This window comes from Coregonus clupeaformis, chromosome 36 (genome assembly GCF_020615455.1).
Source record: "Coregonus clupeaformis isolate EN_2021a chromosome 36, ASM2061545v1, whole genome shotgun sequence".
NCBI classification, from domain to species: Eukaryota; Metazoa; Chordata; class Actinopteri; order Salmoniformes; family Salmonidae; genus Coregonus; species Coregonus clupeaformis.
The window spans coordinates 20,395,116-20,412,319 of record NC_059227.1 but is presented as its reverse complement, the minus strand read 5'-3'; the positions used below and the strand labels follow the sequence as shown (position 1 = coordinate 20,412,319).

At 41.7% G+C, this 17,204-nt stretch overlaps 1 protein-coding gene across 1 annotated transcript in view; it reads left to right on the top strand.

The window, feature by feature from the left end:
* Window positions 1–17,204, top strand: part of LOC121552366 (inositol-trisphosphate 3-kinase B-like) — a 54,628-nt gene that overhangs the window by 26,963 nt on the left and 10,461 nt on the right. The window lies entirely within an intron of this gene.

Below are 17,204 nucleotides of genomic sequence, written 5' to 3'. Positions count from 1 at the left end.
CATATATCATCATTCAATTTGTCTTGTCTTGTCAATTACACACACCTGGTTCATATCCCCTCATTAGTCCGTGTATAAGTGTTCCCTCTGCCCCCTTGTCCTTGTGGGTGATTGTTTTATGTGAGTTGAGTGTAGCTCGGTGGAGCTACTCGTACCTTGTATTGCGGGGTAGATTGTTCCCCTGTGCCTGTATTTTGTGGTTGCTATCCAGCGCCACTGTGTACGACGGAATAAACTCTGTATTCGGTGATTTACCCTCCTGCGCCTGACTCCTTCTAATCACACTCATCACACCTGCTCAGCCCAGTCCAAGCTCTTCTCTGTCCTGGCACCCCAATGGTGGAACCAGCTTTCCCCTAACGCTAGGACAGCAGAGTATCTGCCCATCTTCCAAAAACATCTGAAACCCTACCTCTTCAAACAGTATCTTAAATAATCCTCCTCCTCACCTCGAAAACCTGAAAACACTTGCTCTCTCTAATGAAATTTCTGCCTGTGATATGTGGTTGTCCCACCTAGCTATTTTAAGATGAATGCACTAACTGTAAGTCACTCTGGATAAGAGCGTCTGCTAAATAAAAAAATATATATATATATATAAGTAAAATGTAAATGACTGAATGGACCTCATCTTTGCTCAGATAAATGTCAGACAGTCATAAGATCTCTATTTTTTTGTCACTTGATACATTTTCTGTCGCAGCTGTGGAAAATACTGCCGCCACTGACGAGCCCCTACCACTTTCCTATCTCTCTTAGAGAGGTTCCTTTAGAAGGGTTAAAAGCCACTTCCTCCCTGTGCTCGGCACCGTTCTCAGTGGAAACTTTAACAACACCAATGAGGTTGAGGAGTCACTGTAGAACAGCGGCATCCCCTTCCTCCTGCTCAATATAGAACATTGCTTGGGTCTCTTTTATCAGAACAATAGCAAGGCGCAATGAGGTTGCGTGCTCTCCCCACGATACGGAGCTGCCTCTTCCAGTCCCCAACTAACAAACGTGGCGGTGCTATTGATAGTGTGCATGTAGAATGGCTTGAATGGAGAAAGAGGGATGGATGGAGAGAGGGGTAGAGAAAGAGAGAGGTCTTCTGGTCCATGGCTGTCCTGAAAAGAGTGGCTGAAGATGTTTCACACCCAAAACAATTCTGTCAGGGCCCCTGTATACACTGCATGCCAAAAATGTTGGTTCATTCACTACAAATGAATATCTGGGAGTATAATAGGGTTTATGACTTAAACATGTGTGGGGACATGTATTCACTGGAGTGGACTATGTTGAGAAAGAAGGGTTTAACGAATTCCAACCCACTTTGGCTGTCTCTTATTTACAGTAGGAAAGCACAGTCATACAGGATTAGGGGGAGAAGGGAGGATCTGTGGGCCTTTTATGATGGATGAAGACTGTGGAACGCTTGTTCAGAGGTTATACTAAGCGTGTACCCCCAGACTCTGCCCTGCTGTGTTGCTCTATTTAAACTATTTACCTCCAGCACTGGCCATGTGATTCTCATCACAGAGCCAGTTCATTAGATTACTGTGAAGGATGCACTGAGGAGCACTTCATATCCCAATTAAAGTGGTAATATCCAAATGCCATGAGCTTGACTACAAATCACCAGTTCTCGCTCTGCACTGAGGATTTGAGTGAGGAAAACACAGTGCACAGTGTAGGTACATTGAACCTCAATGTCTTTGTCAACAAAGTCACTGAACGAAATGAACAAAATCTACTTTTGAACAGAAAAATCCCATCTATTATCGCTTGAACAAAATGAATGCTGCCTGCCTGCTGTGCTAGGATACAATGGTAGCATGCTTACCTCTATTCATGCCTGACACTAGGTGAGTGATTGTTTACCCAGGGTGCATTGCTGCAGCACGGGGGAGACGGTTGTAGGAAAGTATTGTGGTTTCACATGGTTCTTGCTGTGGTGTATTGAACACTCAACAGAAGCTGATATGTCTTCTTACCTATTATCTGAATGTGAAGTCTGCTCGACTGTTTGTCCTGTCTGTGAAATGTGTGGCTTGCGTTTAAATATATAGATACATTGCCTTCAGAAAGTATTCACACCCCTTTACTTTTTTCACATTTTGTTGTGTTACAAAGTGCAGTTAAAATTGATTTAATTTTTATTTTTTGTCAACGATCTACACAAAATACTCTGTAATGTCAAAGAGGAAGAAATATTCTAACATTTGTATATAAAAAAAAGAAAAATATGAAAAATAAAACACTAATTAGATACAGTGCCTTGCAAAAGTATTCATCCCCCTTGGCGTTGTTCCTACTTTGTTGAATTACAACCTGTAATTTAAATGGATTTTTATTTGGATTTCATGTAATGGACATACACAAAATAGTCCAAATTGGTGAAGTGAAATGAAATAAATTACTTGTTTCCAAACATTCTAAAAAATAAATATAGGAAAAGTGGTGTGTGCATATGTATTCACCCCCATTGCTATGAAGCCCCTAAATAAGATCTGGTGCAACCAATTACCTTCAGAAGTCACATAATTAGGTAAATAAAGTCCACCTGTGTGCAAACCAAACTGGTCAGGGACAAAGTTGTGGAGAAGTACAGATCAGGGTTGGGTTATAAAAAAATATACGAAACTTTGAACATCCCACGGAGCACCATTAAATCATTTATTTAAAAAATGAAAGAATATGGTACCACAACAAACCTGCTAAAAGAGTGCCGCACACCAAAACTCACGGAACAGGCAAGGAGGGCATTAATCAGAGAGGCAACAAAGAGACCAAAGATAACCCTGAAGGAGCTGCAAAGCTCCACAGCGGAGATTGGAGTATCTGTCCACAGGACCACTTTAAGCTGTACACTCCACAGAGCTGGGCTTTACGGAAGAGTGGCCAGAAAAAAGCCATTGCTTGAATAAAAAAATAAGCAAACACATTTGGTGTTCGCCAGAAGGCATGTGGGAGACTCCCCAAACATATGGAAGAAGGTACTCTGGTCAGATGAGACTAAAATTGAGCGTTTTGGCCATCAAGGAAAACGATATGTCTGGCGCAAATCCAACACCTCTCATCACTCCGAGAACATCATCCAATGTTTTTCATCGGCAGGGACTGGGAAACTGGTCAGAATTGAAGGAATGATGGATGGCGCTAAATACAGGGCAATTCTTGAGGGAAACCTGTTTCAGTCTTCCAGAGATTTGAGACTGGGATGGAGGTTCACCTTCCAGCAGGACAATGACCCTAAGCATACTGCTAAAGCAACACTTGAGTGGTTTAAAAGGAAACATTTAAATGTATTGGAATGGCCTAGTCAAAGCCCAGACCTCAATCCAATTGAGAATCTGTGGTATGACTTAAAGATTGCTGTACACCAGCGGAACCCATCCAACTTGAAGGAGCTGGAGCAGTTTTGCCTTGAAGAATGGGCAAAAATCCCAGTGGCTAGATGTGCCAAGCTTATAGAGACATACCCCAAGAGACTTGCAGCTGGGGGGTGAATAGACATTTCAGCTTTTCATTTTTAATTGATTTGTAAATGTATTATTATAATCTTGAATTTGAAAAAACATAATTCAACTTTGACATTATGGGGTATTGTGTGTAGGCCAGTGACAAAAAAATCTCTATTTAACCTTCTACTGCAGTGGGCTAAATCAGGGTCACACATGGTGTTTCTTGGTAGTCTTTGAAACCAAATTATACACCTCACAAAGGTGCAATGTCAGATATAGAGTTGAAATGTATTCAATTTTGAGTTTGCGTCCCAATATTACACTTTATATACAGTTGAAGTCGGAAGTTTACATACACTTAGGTTGGAGTCATTAAAACCTGTTTTTCAACCACTCCACAAATGTCTTGTTAACAAACTATAGTTTTGGCAAGTCAGTTAGGACATCTACTTCGTGCATGACACAAGTCATTTTTCCAACAATTGTTTACAGACAGATTATTTCACTTATAATTCACTGTATCACAATTCCAGTGGGTCAGAAGTTTACATACACTAAGTTGACTGTGCCTTTAAACAGCTTGGGAAATTCCAGAAAATGATGTCATGGCTTTAGAAGCTTCTGATAGGCTAATTGACATAATTTGAGTCAATTGGAGGTGAACCTGTAGAGGTATTTCAAGGCCTACCTTCAAACTCAGTCCCTCTTTGCTTGACATCATGGAAAAATCAAAAGAAATCAGCCAAGACCTCAGAGAAAAATGTGTAGACCTACACAAGTCTGGTTCATTCTTGGGAGCAATTTCCAAACGCCTGAAAGTGCCACGTTCATCTGTACAAACAATAGTATGCAAGTATAAACACCATGGGACCACGCAGCCTTCATACCGCTCAGGTATGAGACGCATTCTGTCTCCTAGAGATAAAAGTACTTTGGTGCGAAAAGTGCAAATCAATCCCAGAACAACAGCAAAGGACCTTGTGAAGATGCTGGAGGAAAGAGGTACAAAAGTATCTATATTCACAGTGAAACGAGTTCTATATCGACATAACCTGAAAGGCCGCTCAGCAAGGAAGAAGCCACTGCTCCAAAACCGCCATAAAAAAGCCAGACTACGGTTTGCAACTGTACATGGGGACAAAGATCTTACTTTTTGGAGAAATGTCCTCTTGTCTGATGAAACAAAAATATAACTGTTTGGCCACAATGACCATCGTTATGTTTGGAGGAAAAAGGGGTGAATTGCAAGCCGAAGAACACCATCCCAACCGTGAAGCACAGGGGTGACAGCATCATGCTGTGTGGGTGCTTTGCTGCAGGAGGGACTGGTGCACTTCACAAAATAGATTGCATCATGAGGAAGGAAAATTATGTGGATATATTGAAGTAACATCTCAAGACATCAGTCAGGAAGTTAAAGCTTGGTCGCAAATGGGTCTTCCAAATGGACAATGACCCCAAGCATACTTCCAAAGTTGTTGCAAAATGGCTTAAGGACAACAAAGTCAAGGTATTAGAGTGGCCATCACAAAGCCCTGACCTCAATCCTATAGAAAATATGCGGGCAGAACTGAAAAGGCGTGTGTGAGCTGGGAGGCCTACAAACCCGACTCAGTTACACCAGCTCTGTCAGGAGGAATGGGCCAAAATTCACCCAACTTATTGTGGGAAACTTGTGGAAGGAAGGCTACCCGAAACGTTTGACCCAAGTTAAACAATTTAAAGCCAATGCTACCAACTACTAATTGAGTGTATGTACACTTCTGACCCACTGGGAATGTGATGAAAGAAATAAAAGCTGAAAGAAATCATTCTCTCTACTATTATTCTGACATTTCACATTCTTAAAATAAAGTGGTGATCCTAACTGACCTAAAACAGGGAGTTTTTGCTAGGATTAAATGTCAGGAATTGCGGAAAAACTGAGTTTAAATGTATTTGGCTAAGGTGTATGTAAACTTCTGACTGCAACTGTACATCACAGAAGACTAAAATATAACAAAACCATTTGACATAAAAACACCAGATTTTCGGCTGTTAAAAAAGAACAAAGTTGATTAATTATGAAATTATATAAACATTTTGTTTTTTTTATAACATTCCACCCATTTGACTGCAGGAAAGGGCTACTCCATTTTAACATAACAAAATGTGGAAAAAGTCAACGAGTGTGAATACTTTCTGAAGGCACTGTATGTGCTGTATGTGCTACTGTCATCATAATTGCCACAACCAGGTACAGACAAACTTGGGTTCATCAAATCATTCAAAACACATCACCTGGAGCCAAGATCTGGATGTAAATGATGTGTGTAACATTTCAGATTTTTCAGTGCACAAAGCAGGTTGAGAAAATCTAGAGAATAAATGCTTAAGAGAGTTGCAAATGAGTTGAAGGCTCATTTGCCCATAACCTCAACATTGAACTAACTAGTTTGATTATGACCAATGGCCACAAATGTCATAGATACCCAATGATGTAGACTCAACTCATCGCAATGCCTGGTGTTTGGCCTGGTACGATCATATGTCTTTGACTTAACAAATCTATTCAAACTCTGTAGAATTTAGTAGAATTTAATTTAACTTGCATATGTAAAATGGCCTCAATAACCTAATTGAAACTGTTTGATACAGCAGAAACAAATCCTCAATAGTATAGTCATGCAAATCTGTCTCTGAGTCTGGATGCAAATACCTGATGATGTGGTACGAGATCAAACCATTTTCAGCTCCGCCTAATGACAGAGTGGCCTTTAATGTCTATGTGTGGACACAATGGTTCATTATACACTGCAAATACTGCACAACTGCATAGGTATCAGCTATAAGTATTCCATCAAGGATTATGTTGCTAGAAAGTAAAAAATGTTAGATATTCCCCGAACAGGCCACAATATGCTATGTAGGAAGTTGTTACAATAAATGACTAGATTTCACTTGAATTGATAGTACTGTCAGTGTTTCCCTCAAAACACTGCTCTCCAGTTCTTGGCATGACTGCTGTGTAGGAATAATGACAGGTATATTATGTGCTTCCTAACTTTGATGGAAGTGGAGAGAATTATTGAGTCCAGAGAGGAGCAGCAGGGCTGGGGAATCCATCATCCCAGGAAGGAAGTCTCACTGGGACAGATCACCCAAAATACGTCACACCACTGGAGTGACCTCAGATCCTCAGGAAATGAGGTTATGTAAATAACCTACAGTGCATTCGGAAAGTATTCAGACCCGTTGACTTTTTCCACATTTGTTACATTACATCCTTATTCTAAAATGGATTCAATATTTTTATTTTATTTTTATAGAAATACCTTATTTACTTAAGTATTCAGACCCTTTGCTATGAGACTCGAAATTGAGCTCAGGTGCATCCGGTTTCCATTGGTCATCCTTGAGATGTTTCTACAACTTGATTGGAGTCCACCTGTGGTAAATTCAATTGATTGGACATGATTTGGAAAGCCACACACCTGTCCATATAAAGTCCTACAGTTCACAGTGCATGTCAGAGCAAAAACCAAGCCGTGAGGTCGAAGGAATTGTCCATAGAGCTCTTAGACAGGATTGTGTCGAGGCACAGATCTGGGGAAGGGTACCAAAAATGTCTGCAGCATTGAAGGTCCCCAAGAACACAGTTGCCTCCACCATTTTTAAATGGAAGAAGTTTGGAACCACCAAGACTCTTCCAAACTGAGCAATCGTGGGAGAAGGGCCTTGGTCAGGGAGGTGACAAAGAACCCGATGGTCACTCTGACAGAGCTCCAGAGTTCTTCTGTGGAGATGGGAGAACCTTCCAGAAGGACAACCATCTCTGCAGCACTCCACCAATCAGGCCTTTATGGTAGAGTGGCCAGACGGAAGCCACTCCTCAGTAAAAGGCACATGACAGCCCGATTGGAGTTTGTCAAAAGGCACCTAAAGGACTCTCAGACCATGAGAAACAAGATTATCTTGTTTGATGAAACCAAGATTGAACTCTTTGGCCTGAATGCCAAGCATCACCTCTGGAGGAAACCTGGCATCATCCTGGTAGCATCATGCTGTGGGGATGTTTTTCAGCGGCAGGGACTGGGAGACTAGTCAGGATCGAGGGAAAGATGAACGGAGCAAAGTACAGAGAGATCCTTGATGAAAACCTTCTCCAGAGCGCTCATGACCTCAGACTGGGGCGAAGGTTAACCTTCCAACAGGACAACGACCCTAAGCACACAGCCAAAACAACGCAGGAGTGGCTTTGGGACAAGTCTCTGGATGTCCTTGAGTGGCCCAGCCAGAGCCCGGACTTGAAACCAATCAAACATCTCTGGAGAGACCTAAAAATAGCTGTGCAGCGAGGCTCCCCATCCAGCCTGACAGAGCTTGAGAGGATCTGCAGAGAAGAATGGGAGAAACTCCCCAAATACAGGTGTACCCTGCTTGTAGCGTCATACCCAAGAAGACTTGAGGCTGGTGCTTCAACAAAGTACTGAGTAAAGGGTCTGAATACTTATGTAAATGTGATATTAAAGTATTTACATTTGTTATAAATTTACAAACATTTCTAAAAAGCTGTTTTTGCTTTGTCATTAAGGGGTTTTGTGTGTAGATTGATGAAGAAAAAAAAGTAAGGCTGTAACTCCACTTTACACAGTTGTGTAAAGTTGGCTGGATGTCCTTTCAGTGGTGGACCATTCTTGATACACACGGGAAACTGTTGAGCGTGAAAAACCCAGCAGCGATGCAGTTCTTGACCCACTCAAATCGGTGCTCCTGGCATCTACTACCATACCCTGTTCAAAGGCACTTAAATATTTTGATTGAAGTGGATTTAACAAGTGACATCAATAAGGGATCATAGCTTTCACCTGGATTCACCTGGTCAGTCTATGTCATGGAAAGAGCATGTTTTGTACACTGTGTATATTCTAGTACTTTAGTTAGCCAATAGCCATACACTGTATCTTGATTATAAAAGTAAACCACTGTGTGTTTTATGGATTTAGTGCCAGTTATAATATCTGGATTTGAAAATAAACAGTGATAACGCTACTCTTTTAGTACAAAGTGTTTACCAAGTAGAGCCTAAATACACTGAAACTCCATAATAGTCCACCCCCTCCCTCAGTCATTTCTTCTCAGACAGAGCTGGGATTTAGTACGTTCACTGTGTGTTGTTGAGTGTCGGTCGGGCTGTTTGTCGGTCCGTCTGTTCGTCCCACTGTGTCCTGATTAAGGTTGAACATTTTCCCGGTATTTTACAAATGTTCTATCCTGAGAATAAATCACTTTTCTCCCAGGTAACCCGGTATTTCCTACCTAGACCGGAAGTGTCATTCAAAAGCATTATACAGCATTTAAATAGGCCTATGGCTGGATTTGATTAGAGCTTTGATCGAAAATTCAAGCCTGATTCTACCTGAGCCTGATGAGCCATACATTAAATACATTTATGAGACCTACATTATAGACATTTTATGAGCCGAATCCCAAAAAAGCCAAAATAATTGTGCCGTTATCTAATTCATGTAAGATATAGGCTACTGCACATTACGCACAACAGAAAAACTTAAAAGCCCATAGATGTTGCTAGCTATATGCTCTCTTGGGTAAATAAATGAAACTAGCTCCAGTAGGCTAATATTTTCTAGTGTGAAATGTATTACTGTACTGTATTGTATTATATGGTCTGGAATTACGAACATTGTTCAAACCATGATAAAGCAGAAGAGAACATGCGGCCTACAAAGTTACAAGTATAGGCTAGCGAATTTGATTTTACATTTCAAATATAATAGGCCCTATTTGTATAATTTGTAGGCTGACGCATATATACTTTTCATAATATTTCCCTTAATGTTATTAGCCTACCTCCTTTCTTGATCTATTGTTGCTTCATTCCTTCCTCGCTACAGTTAAATGAATTAAGTTTCGTTGTCCTTATTTTCATCATTCTAATGACATCCTTGAATAATATAGGACTAGAATTAGATGCAGAAGGCTTAAACTTCTCTTTACAAAGATTGAATGGCTATGGGTCTGAATAAATAACTGCTATAGCCGACTGCCATCGTGCATTCACTCTTCTTTCAAACTACCCCTGAGTTCGATTGGCTGCTCTATTTAACATTCACCAAACAAGAGCTTGCGTCCCTCTTCGAATAGTCTATTGGTATAAGAAATGCTAAAAAGATAATGTGCAGCAAGCTATTCTAGTCTAGCTTTTCCTGCATGGGACTCCAAGAGCTAAGGAGCGTTTTTTTAAGGAGGCCAGTGGAGCACAGGTACGTGCGTATTGCGCAAGAGACAGAGGCTATAAGTTATTATGCATAACCCATCATTAATTAGCTAAATATAAGGCTAATACTGCATTGAATGTATTACCTGAAAGAGGTAGGCAAGGACATCTATACAGTGGGGGAAAAAAGTATTTAGTCAGCCACCAATTGTGCAAGTTCTCCCACTTAAAATGATGAGAGAGGCCTGTAATTTTCATCATAGGTACACGTCAACTATTTTTTTTCTCCAGAAAATCACATTTTTTAATGAATTTATTTGCAAATTATGGTGGAAAATAAGTATTTGGTCAATAATAAAAGTTTCTCAATACTTTGTTATATACCCTTTGTTGGCAATGACACAGGTCAAACGTTTTCTGTAAGTCTTCACAAGGTTTTCACACACTGTTGCTGGTATTTTGGCCCATTCCTCCATGCAGATCTCCTCTAGAGCAGTGATGTTTTGGGGCTGTCGCTGGGCAACACGGACTTTCAACTCCCTCTAAAGATGTTCTATGGGGTTGAGATCTGGAGACTGGCTAGGCCACTCCAGGACCTTGAAATGCTTCTTACGAAGCCACTCCTTTGTTGCCCGGGCGGTGTGTTTGGGATCATTGTCATGCTGAAAGACCCAGCCATGTTTCATCTTCAATGCCCTTGCTGATGGAAGGAGGTTTTCACTCAAAATCTCACGATACATGGCCCCATTCATTCTTCCCTTTACACGGATCATTCGTCCTGGTCCCTTTGCAGAAAAACAGCCCCAAACATGATGTTTCCACCCCCATGCTTCACAGTAGGTATGGTGTTCTTTGGATGCAACTCAGCATTCTTTGTCCTCCAAACACGACGAGTTTAGTTTTTACCAAAAAGTTCTATTTTGGTTTCATCTGACCATATGACATTCTCCCAATCCTCTTCTGGATCATCCAAATGCACTCTAGCAAACTTCCGACGGGCCTGGACATGTACTGGCTTAAGCAGGGTTACACGTCTGGCACTGCAGGATTTGAGTCCCTGGCGGCGTAGTGTGTTACTGATGGTAGGCTTTGTTACTTTGGTCCCAGCTCTCTGCAGGTCATTCACTAGGTCCCCCCGTGTGGTTCTGGGATTTTTGCTCACCGTTCTTGTGATCATTTTGACCCCACGGGGTGAGATCTTGCGTGGAGCCCCAGATCGAGGGAGATTATCAGTGGTCTTGTATGTCTTCCATTTCCTAATAATTGCTCCCACAGTTGATTTCTTCAAACCAAGCTGCTTACCTATTCCAGATTCAGTCTTCCCAGCCTGGTGCAGGTCTACAATTTTGTTTCTGGTGTCTTTTGACAGCTCTTTGGTCTTGGCCATAGTGGAGTTTGGAGTGTGACTGTTTGAGGTTGTGGACAGGTGTCTTTTATACTGATAACAAGTTCAAACAGGTGCCATTAATACAGGTGACGAGTGGAGGACAGAGCAGCCTCTTAAAGAAGAAGTTACAGGTCTGTGAGAGCCAGAAATCTTGCTTGTTTGTAGGTGACCAAATACTTATTTTCCACCATAATTTGCAAATAAATTCATAAAAAATCCTACAATGTGATTTTCTGGATTTTTTTTCTCAATTTGTCTGTCATAGTTGACGTGTACCTATGATGAAAATTACAGGCCTCTCTCATCTTTTTAAGTGGGAGAACTTGCACAATTGGTGGCTGACTAAATACTTTTTCCCCCCACTGTATATAGGGCTATATATCAATCTAGAACAGGATTATCTATTTTGGATGCAATTTGGAGAGAGAAAGACTGCGAGAGAGTACATGCGCATGCACTGATTTAAAGTAATGATATTCGAGTGATAAGCTGTAGCTGCAATTTAAAAACAGTCATCGTTACAATAAAAAAATAAGGTGACAACGAAAGCCAGATGGAGATAGGTAAATTAGAAGCGCATTCAGTCTTTATATTACTGTAGCATAGACTATGCTTCAGCAAATGCAAGCCTACCTGTCACAAGAAAAAAAGTTACCATGATGAGATCTACATGCATTGTGAACTGCGCTCCATACTGAGATGGGCTGTCTGTCCCCACCCTGAGCGTTGATGATTCATCATGCAGAGGCCGTAGAGAAGCCAGATTTAGACATCGCATATAATTTAACAGTTCCCTTTCACGCCATGCTGTTCATATAAATAATTTATTATAATTTACTGGTTACTCGCAGTTATTTATCCCGGGAAAGGGGAGTGGTTTTGGGCGGTAAATCCCGGTAAATCTCTGTAATCGGGTTCCCGCCATTCAACCCTAGTCCTGATGTGTGTCTTACATGTCACAACCTGAGCAGTCTGGTGACTATGCAGTGCCCACATGTTTGTGATTTGTGTGTTTAAGGAACAGGTGATTTGCATGGGCGAGGAGGGCACATAGACTCAGACCTGGCTACAGGCAGGCAAGGCCATGTCTATGGACGCTGGGTCGCCTGCCTCTCAAGTGCTCGCTCTCAAAGCCATACCAGCTCATTTGCATGGCCCTGATTTTGTTTTTCCAAGGTGGCTTTGTGAAACAAATGAGTCATAAACCCTGTTGTCCTGCCCCTGTGAAGCCTCAGATTATAGCCAGCAGCTTGTCTTATCCTTAAGAGAGGAAAGTGGAGAGACAGAGTGCAGCATCCATCCATTCATCTATCACCATGTTGTCTTTTGTCTTTCACATGTGGAGCCTGGTTGTCCCTGTGCTGGATGTTGTCTCAGCGTCTATCCTCCTCTTCCTCAGGGAACTGCAGGTACTGTAACAGCAGCATGCTTTGGCTTTAGAGATCAGTTAATACTGAAGTGCCTGTTCAGTGTTTCCCCTGCGATATTTTTTCAGCAGTGGTGGCAAGGGGGCAGAAATATATATTGGACAAAAATTACATAATATTTTCTTGCAGCGGTGGCAACAATTTAGCAGCGATTTCCCCCTATGAATATAGTGGAAACACTAGCCTTTTGCTTTATTTTATAGCAGTATAAAGGTGCTACTCTCGTTTATTAAACCAACACCAATTCTGTGTTCTGTATGGGTCTTATCTCTATCCTGATAAAAAGTTATCATGGTTTGAAAGTTCTGATGGGTGGTCATTGGTCGTAAAAGGAATTCAGTGCCATATGTAAAGTGCTTTTAGATATGAGGACAGGGGTTATGACTGCAGTGCTTATATACTGTATGTATCTTATTCAGCATGGAAAATATTGAATGAATAAATGCATAACATTTCTCTGTCACAAACTTCAATTAATTATTTTGACCACATCCTCCCTCCACCCTCCTCCCTTTTCCATCCCTCCATACCAGAGTCGCTCCAGTCAGTTCCTGTCTCACAGACTCTTCCTGCATCCTCTGTTTCCCCAGTCTCCAGTGCGTCTCCATGGCTCCACTCTGCTTCCTTCTAACACTGACTTGTTTTGATCCGTCTCTCCTGTCTGTGAGGGGTACTGTCTCTCCTGTCTGTGAGGGGTACTGTCTCTCCTGTCTGTGAGGGGTACTGTCTCTCCTGTCTGTGAGGGGTACTGTCGTCGTCTTTCCCTCCCTTCCCCTCCCCTCCCCAGCACCCCTCCATGTCGGCTCGGTGCAGTGGCCCAGTACCTGTCAGTCTGTGTTACTAATGTGTTTTTAAGCACTCACAACCATAACCCAAACCACCACGGCTGGCCGGTTTTGTTTCCCATCAGCAACTTTGATAAAGGCCAGAACCCCCAGTGCCTGAGCTGAGCTGTGAGAGACTCAGATGAGCTACTCACTCTGCTTTCATCTGAACGCACAGAAATATCACAGAACACAGAGATACCTTCTCTTTTAAACCGTTAACTCAAAGGGAGAATGGTTTCACAATGTTCCAACACTAGTGATGGATGGGGTTTGAGGATTTTAAAGAGATTTATTTTGAACAGAACTAGGTGGAGCCATTATATTGTACTCACTACTTAGCTACTTTCTCACTATGGATGGAGTAGCACCAGAAAGTGCTTATCTGATTATACGTTGGATGCATAGGAGGCTGGTTGGAGGAGCTATAGGATTGGCTCATTGTAATGGCTGGAATGGAATTAGTGGAACGGAGTGGTTTCCATATCTTTGATGTGTTTGATAGCGTTACGTTTTTTCCATTCCAGCCATTACAATGAGCCAATCCTCCTATAGCGCCTCCCACCAGCCTCCTCTGCTCAGATGTACATGTACTGGGTCGTTCCACCAATTCGGTGCCTTTTCCATCCCTCCTTGTATTTTTTTATTTCACCTAATTTTTTTGAAAAAATGTTCAACTTCATGTTTTCCCATCTCAAGGTTAAATATATAAAAAAAATACTATAGTAAGTGCCTATTAAGTGCCAAATAAAGTAACAGGGTTGATGACTTCATCTTAAATCAGCCATAAATCTCCTTGTGACAGGAGGAATGGAAGCTTGTTGTGTGCAACAGGGAGTGGCAATTGAATGCAAGCTTCACAAAAGCTATTTAAATCGTTAAAACATTCTAGCCTGTCTATCTGTGGGTGACAGGGTTGACATATTATGCTTGATCTGCTCAGTTTTCCACCACAAACACCAGAAAATAGCCAAACTGTGTAGAACCAGCTCACCTGCTTTTATGATTTGACTATGATTTGACTATTAGATGTTGAATGTCTGGGCAGATGTAAATGAATCACTAATTACTTTGTCAAGGCAACAAAATAACTACTAGGGCTTTACAATGATGGTGAAAACATTTTGGGGTTAAAATCTTCCTAGAGGTCACAAAGGGTACACGGAGGGACATGTCGAAATGCTGCATTTTGGCACTTTAGCAAGTCTTTATTCATGTACAAAATCTGATTTATTGAATTTTCCATGTGGTCTATTTTAAAGGGCACTTCATTGAATATAACAGGCTTTTAAAATGCAATATTGGTGCACAATTTCTACTTAAAATATCAAAGGGACGCAAAAGGCACACATTTCGTGGAACGACACTACTGCATTTATGAGTATACTGTATATCTGGTGTGTGTCCTCTGTGGGAATGCGTGTGATGTTATTGCTACATCATTATCCTCGAACTGCTTACTTTTTTAGAGAGTATGTATTGTTGTTGATGTATGTATTGTTGTAGGCCTGTGTTTGTGTGTGCAGTATTTCTAGTGTTGGTCCTGTGAGGGTGTGGCTGTGTTGCTGTTATGATCGTGGCGTAGCTAAGAAACACATGAAAAGGCCTAAGGGGAAACCTCACACTCAGGCCTGTATCTGATGGCTGGGCCCTGCCTGTCCCTGAGCGCCTCCTCTGTGCCGCTGACCCCAGGTTCAGTCAGTTTCCACCACGTGAAAGACGAGTGCTGTGTGTGTGTGTGTGTGTGTGTGTGTGAGAGAGAGAGAGAGAGCACTCACTCACGTGTATGTCTGATACTCTCTCACACCCACTGTAGTGTGAAGAGCAAGTTGAGTGACCCCCCTCCCTCCACTGGAGAACAGTTTATTATTATTAAACACAGGAGCACAGCCTCATGTGATGAAAAACCAAGCCAGCACTGAGAGGAACTCCAGTGCCTTTTATGAGCGTCTTAATGTAACTTAATGTACCGTGTTACTGAAAACAGACGTCCACTGGCCAAAGATAGTCATATACCTTGTAATCACATCTAGATATATATCTTTCCATCTATGGGAAGTTGCTTTGTCATTGTTTTTTCAAAGTCAGTTGAGAGAAAATATCTCCTGAAACTTGGCAAGTATAGCCAAGCATATATCTCTCTTGATTATGTCCCAGCAATTACTCAAGTCCTGAAGTACATTTTAATGGTACCGACTCTTAAGAACTGCTCTTAAACGTCTCACTGAGAGAGAAGGGGCTTCTTGTGACTGACTCACTGCTGTGTTTGCCCGAATGGCTGTTGTTTGTGCGTTTGTCCTTGCTATTGTATGTGTGGATGTTTGTGTGTGTGAGGGAGTCCCTGAGTTCACTGTGTACCCTGAGAGCACCCTGAACGGTGTGTTTTAGGGTGGCCCTGAACTCACAGGCTTGTGACAACGATATTACCCTGCTGGCTCTGGTGCTTGTGGGGAGGGAGGTAAAGGCTTCCCTGGCCTTGCGTGGAGAGAGGCCAGAGTGCTGTGGTTGGTTGGTGGCTAAGGGAAACCCTCATGGTGGAGAGCAGCTAGTGGAGTGAAGAATGCACTGGCCATGCCAAGACGGAAAGTTAAAGAGAGGGGGAATAACACAGTGTAACCATCAGCAGAGCACAGCAACTCGGCTGGAACCGGAAAACACACTCTGCCGTTAAATTAAAATCAAATCATATTTTATTCGTCACATGCTTTGTAAACAACAGGTGTAGACTAAGAGTGAAATGCTTACTTACAGGCCCTTCTCAACAACGCAGAGAGAAAGAAAATAGAGAAATAATAGAAAAGTAAAACACACAATAATAAAAGTAATAATAAATACATTACATTTTACATTTTAGTCATTTAGCAGACGCTTTTATCCAGAGCGACTTACAGTTAGTGAGTGCATACATTTTCATACTACACAATGAGTAACGATAACTTGGTTATATACAAGGGGTACCAGTACCGCGTCGATGTGCAGGGGTAAGAGGTAATTGAGGTAGATATGTACATATAACTAGGAATAAAGTGACTAGGCAACAGGATAGATAAACAGTAGCAGCAGCGAATATGATGAGTCAAAAAAGTTTGTGCAAAAAGTGCATTGGTACCGCTTGCCGTGCGGTAGCAGAGAGAACAGTCTATGACTTGGGTGGCTGGATTTTTAGGGCCTTCTTCTGACACTGCCTGGTATAGAGGTCCTGGATGCCAGGGAGCTTAAGATAAAGGTTGAGGTGATAGGCTCTCTATTGAAAGGTGCTAGGCTAAGGCCCAAATCGATGAGTACTGGGTAAAGTCAGATCAGAAGCCTGGAGGCGTAGTTTAGCAGGGGCGTGGCTTTCACATAGTTCCTGTTTATCTGTTTATCTGTAAACATGCTAAGGTTGAACATTGACATTTTTGTAGCTTCAATGAGGCTTACAGAAGTGTATGAGTTCTCTAAAAGCCTATGAAAATCCCATTGTTGGGATAGATACCACCTTATTATAACATGTAATAAATAATCATAATATTCTAGAGGAATGTGTAAAATGCAAAAAAAAGATAAAGGAACATTTCAACTGTAAACTTAACATGGGTGGCCAATAAGCTATATCTGAAAGCCACACCTCAAATAAGCCACCCCTCCTGAAAATAAACTAAGGAATACATTAAAAAAGACCCAGCTGCTAGGTCAACCCAGGATGAAAATAAAAACTACCCAACTGATGGTTAAATTAACCCATGGTTGGGTAATCCCAACAACCCAACATGTTGGGTAATTCACTCAACCCAACTGGCTGGGTCAAAATAACCAAGCGTGTGTTCTGTCCAATATTTACCCAGCGCTGGGTTACCAAATAACTCATATTGGGTTGTTTTTAACCCAGCATTTTCTAGAGAGTAGGAACAGCCAGAGCAACTAAAT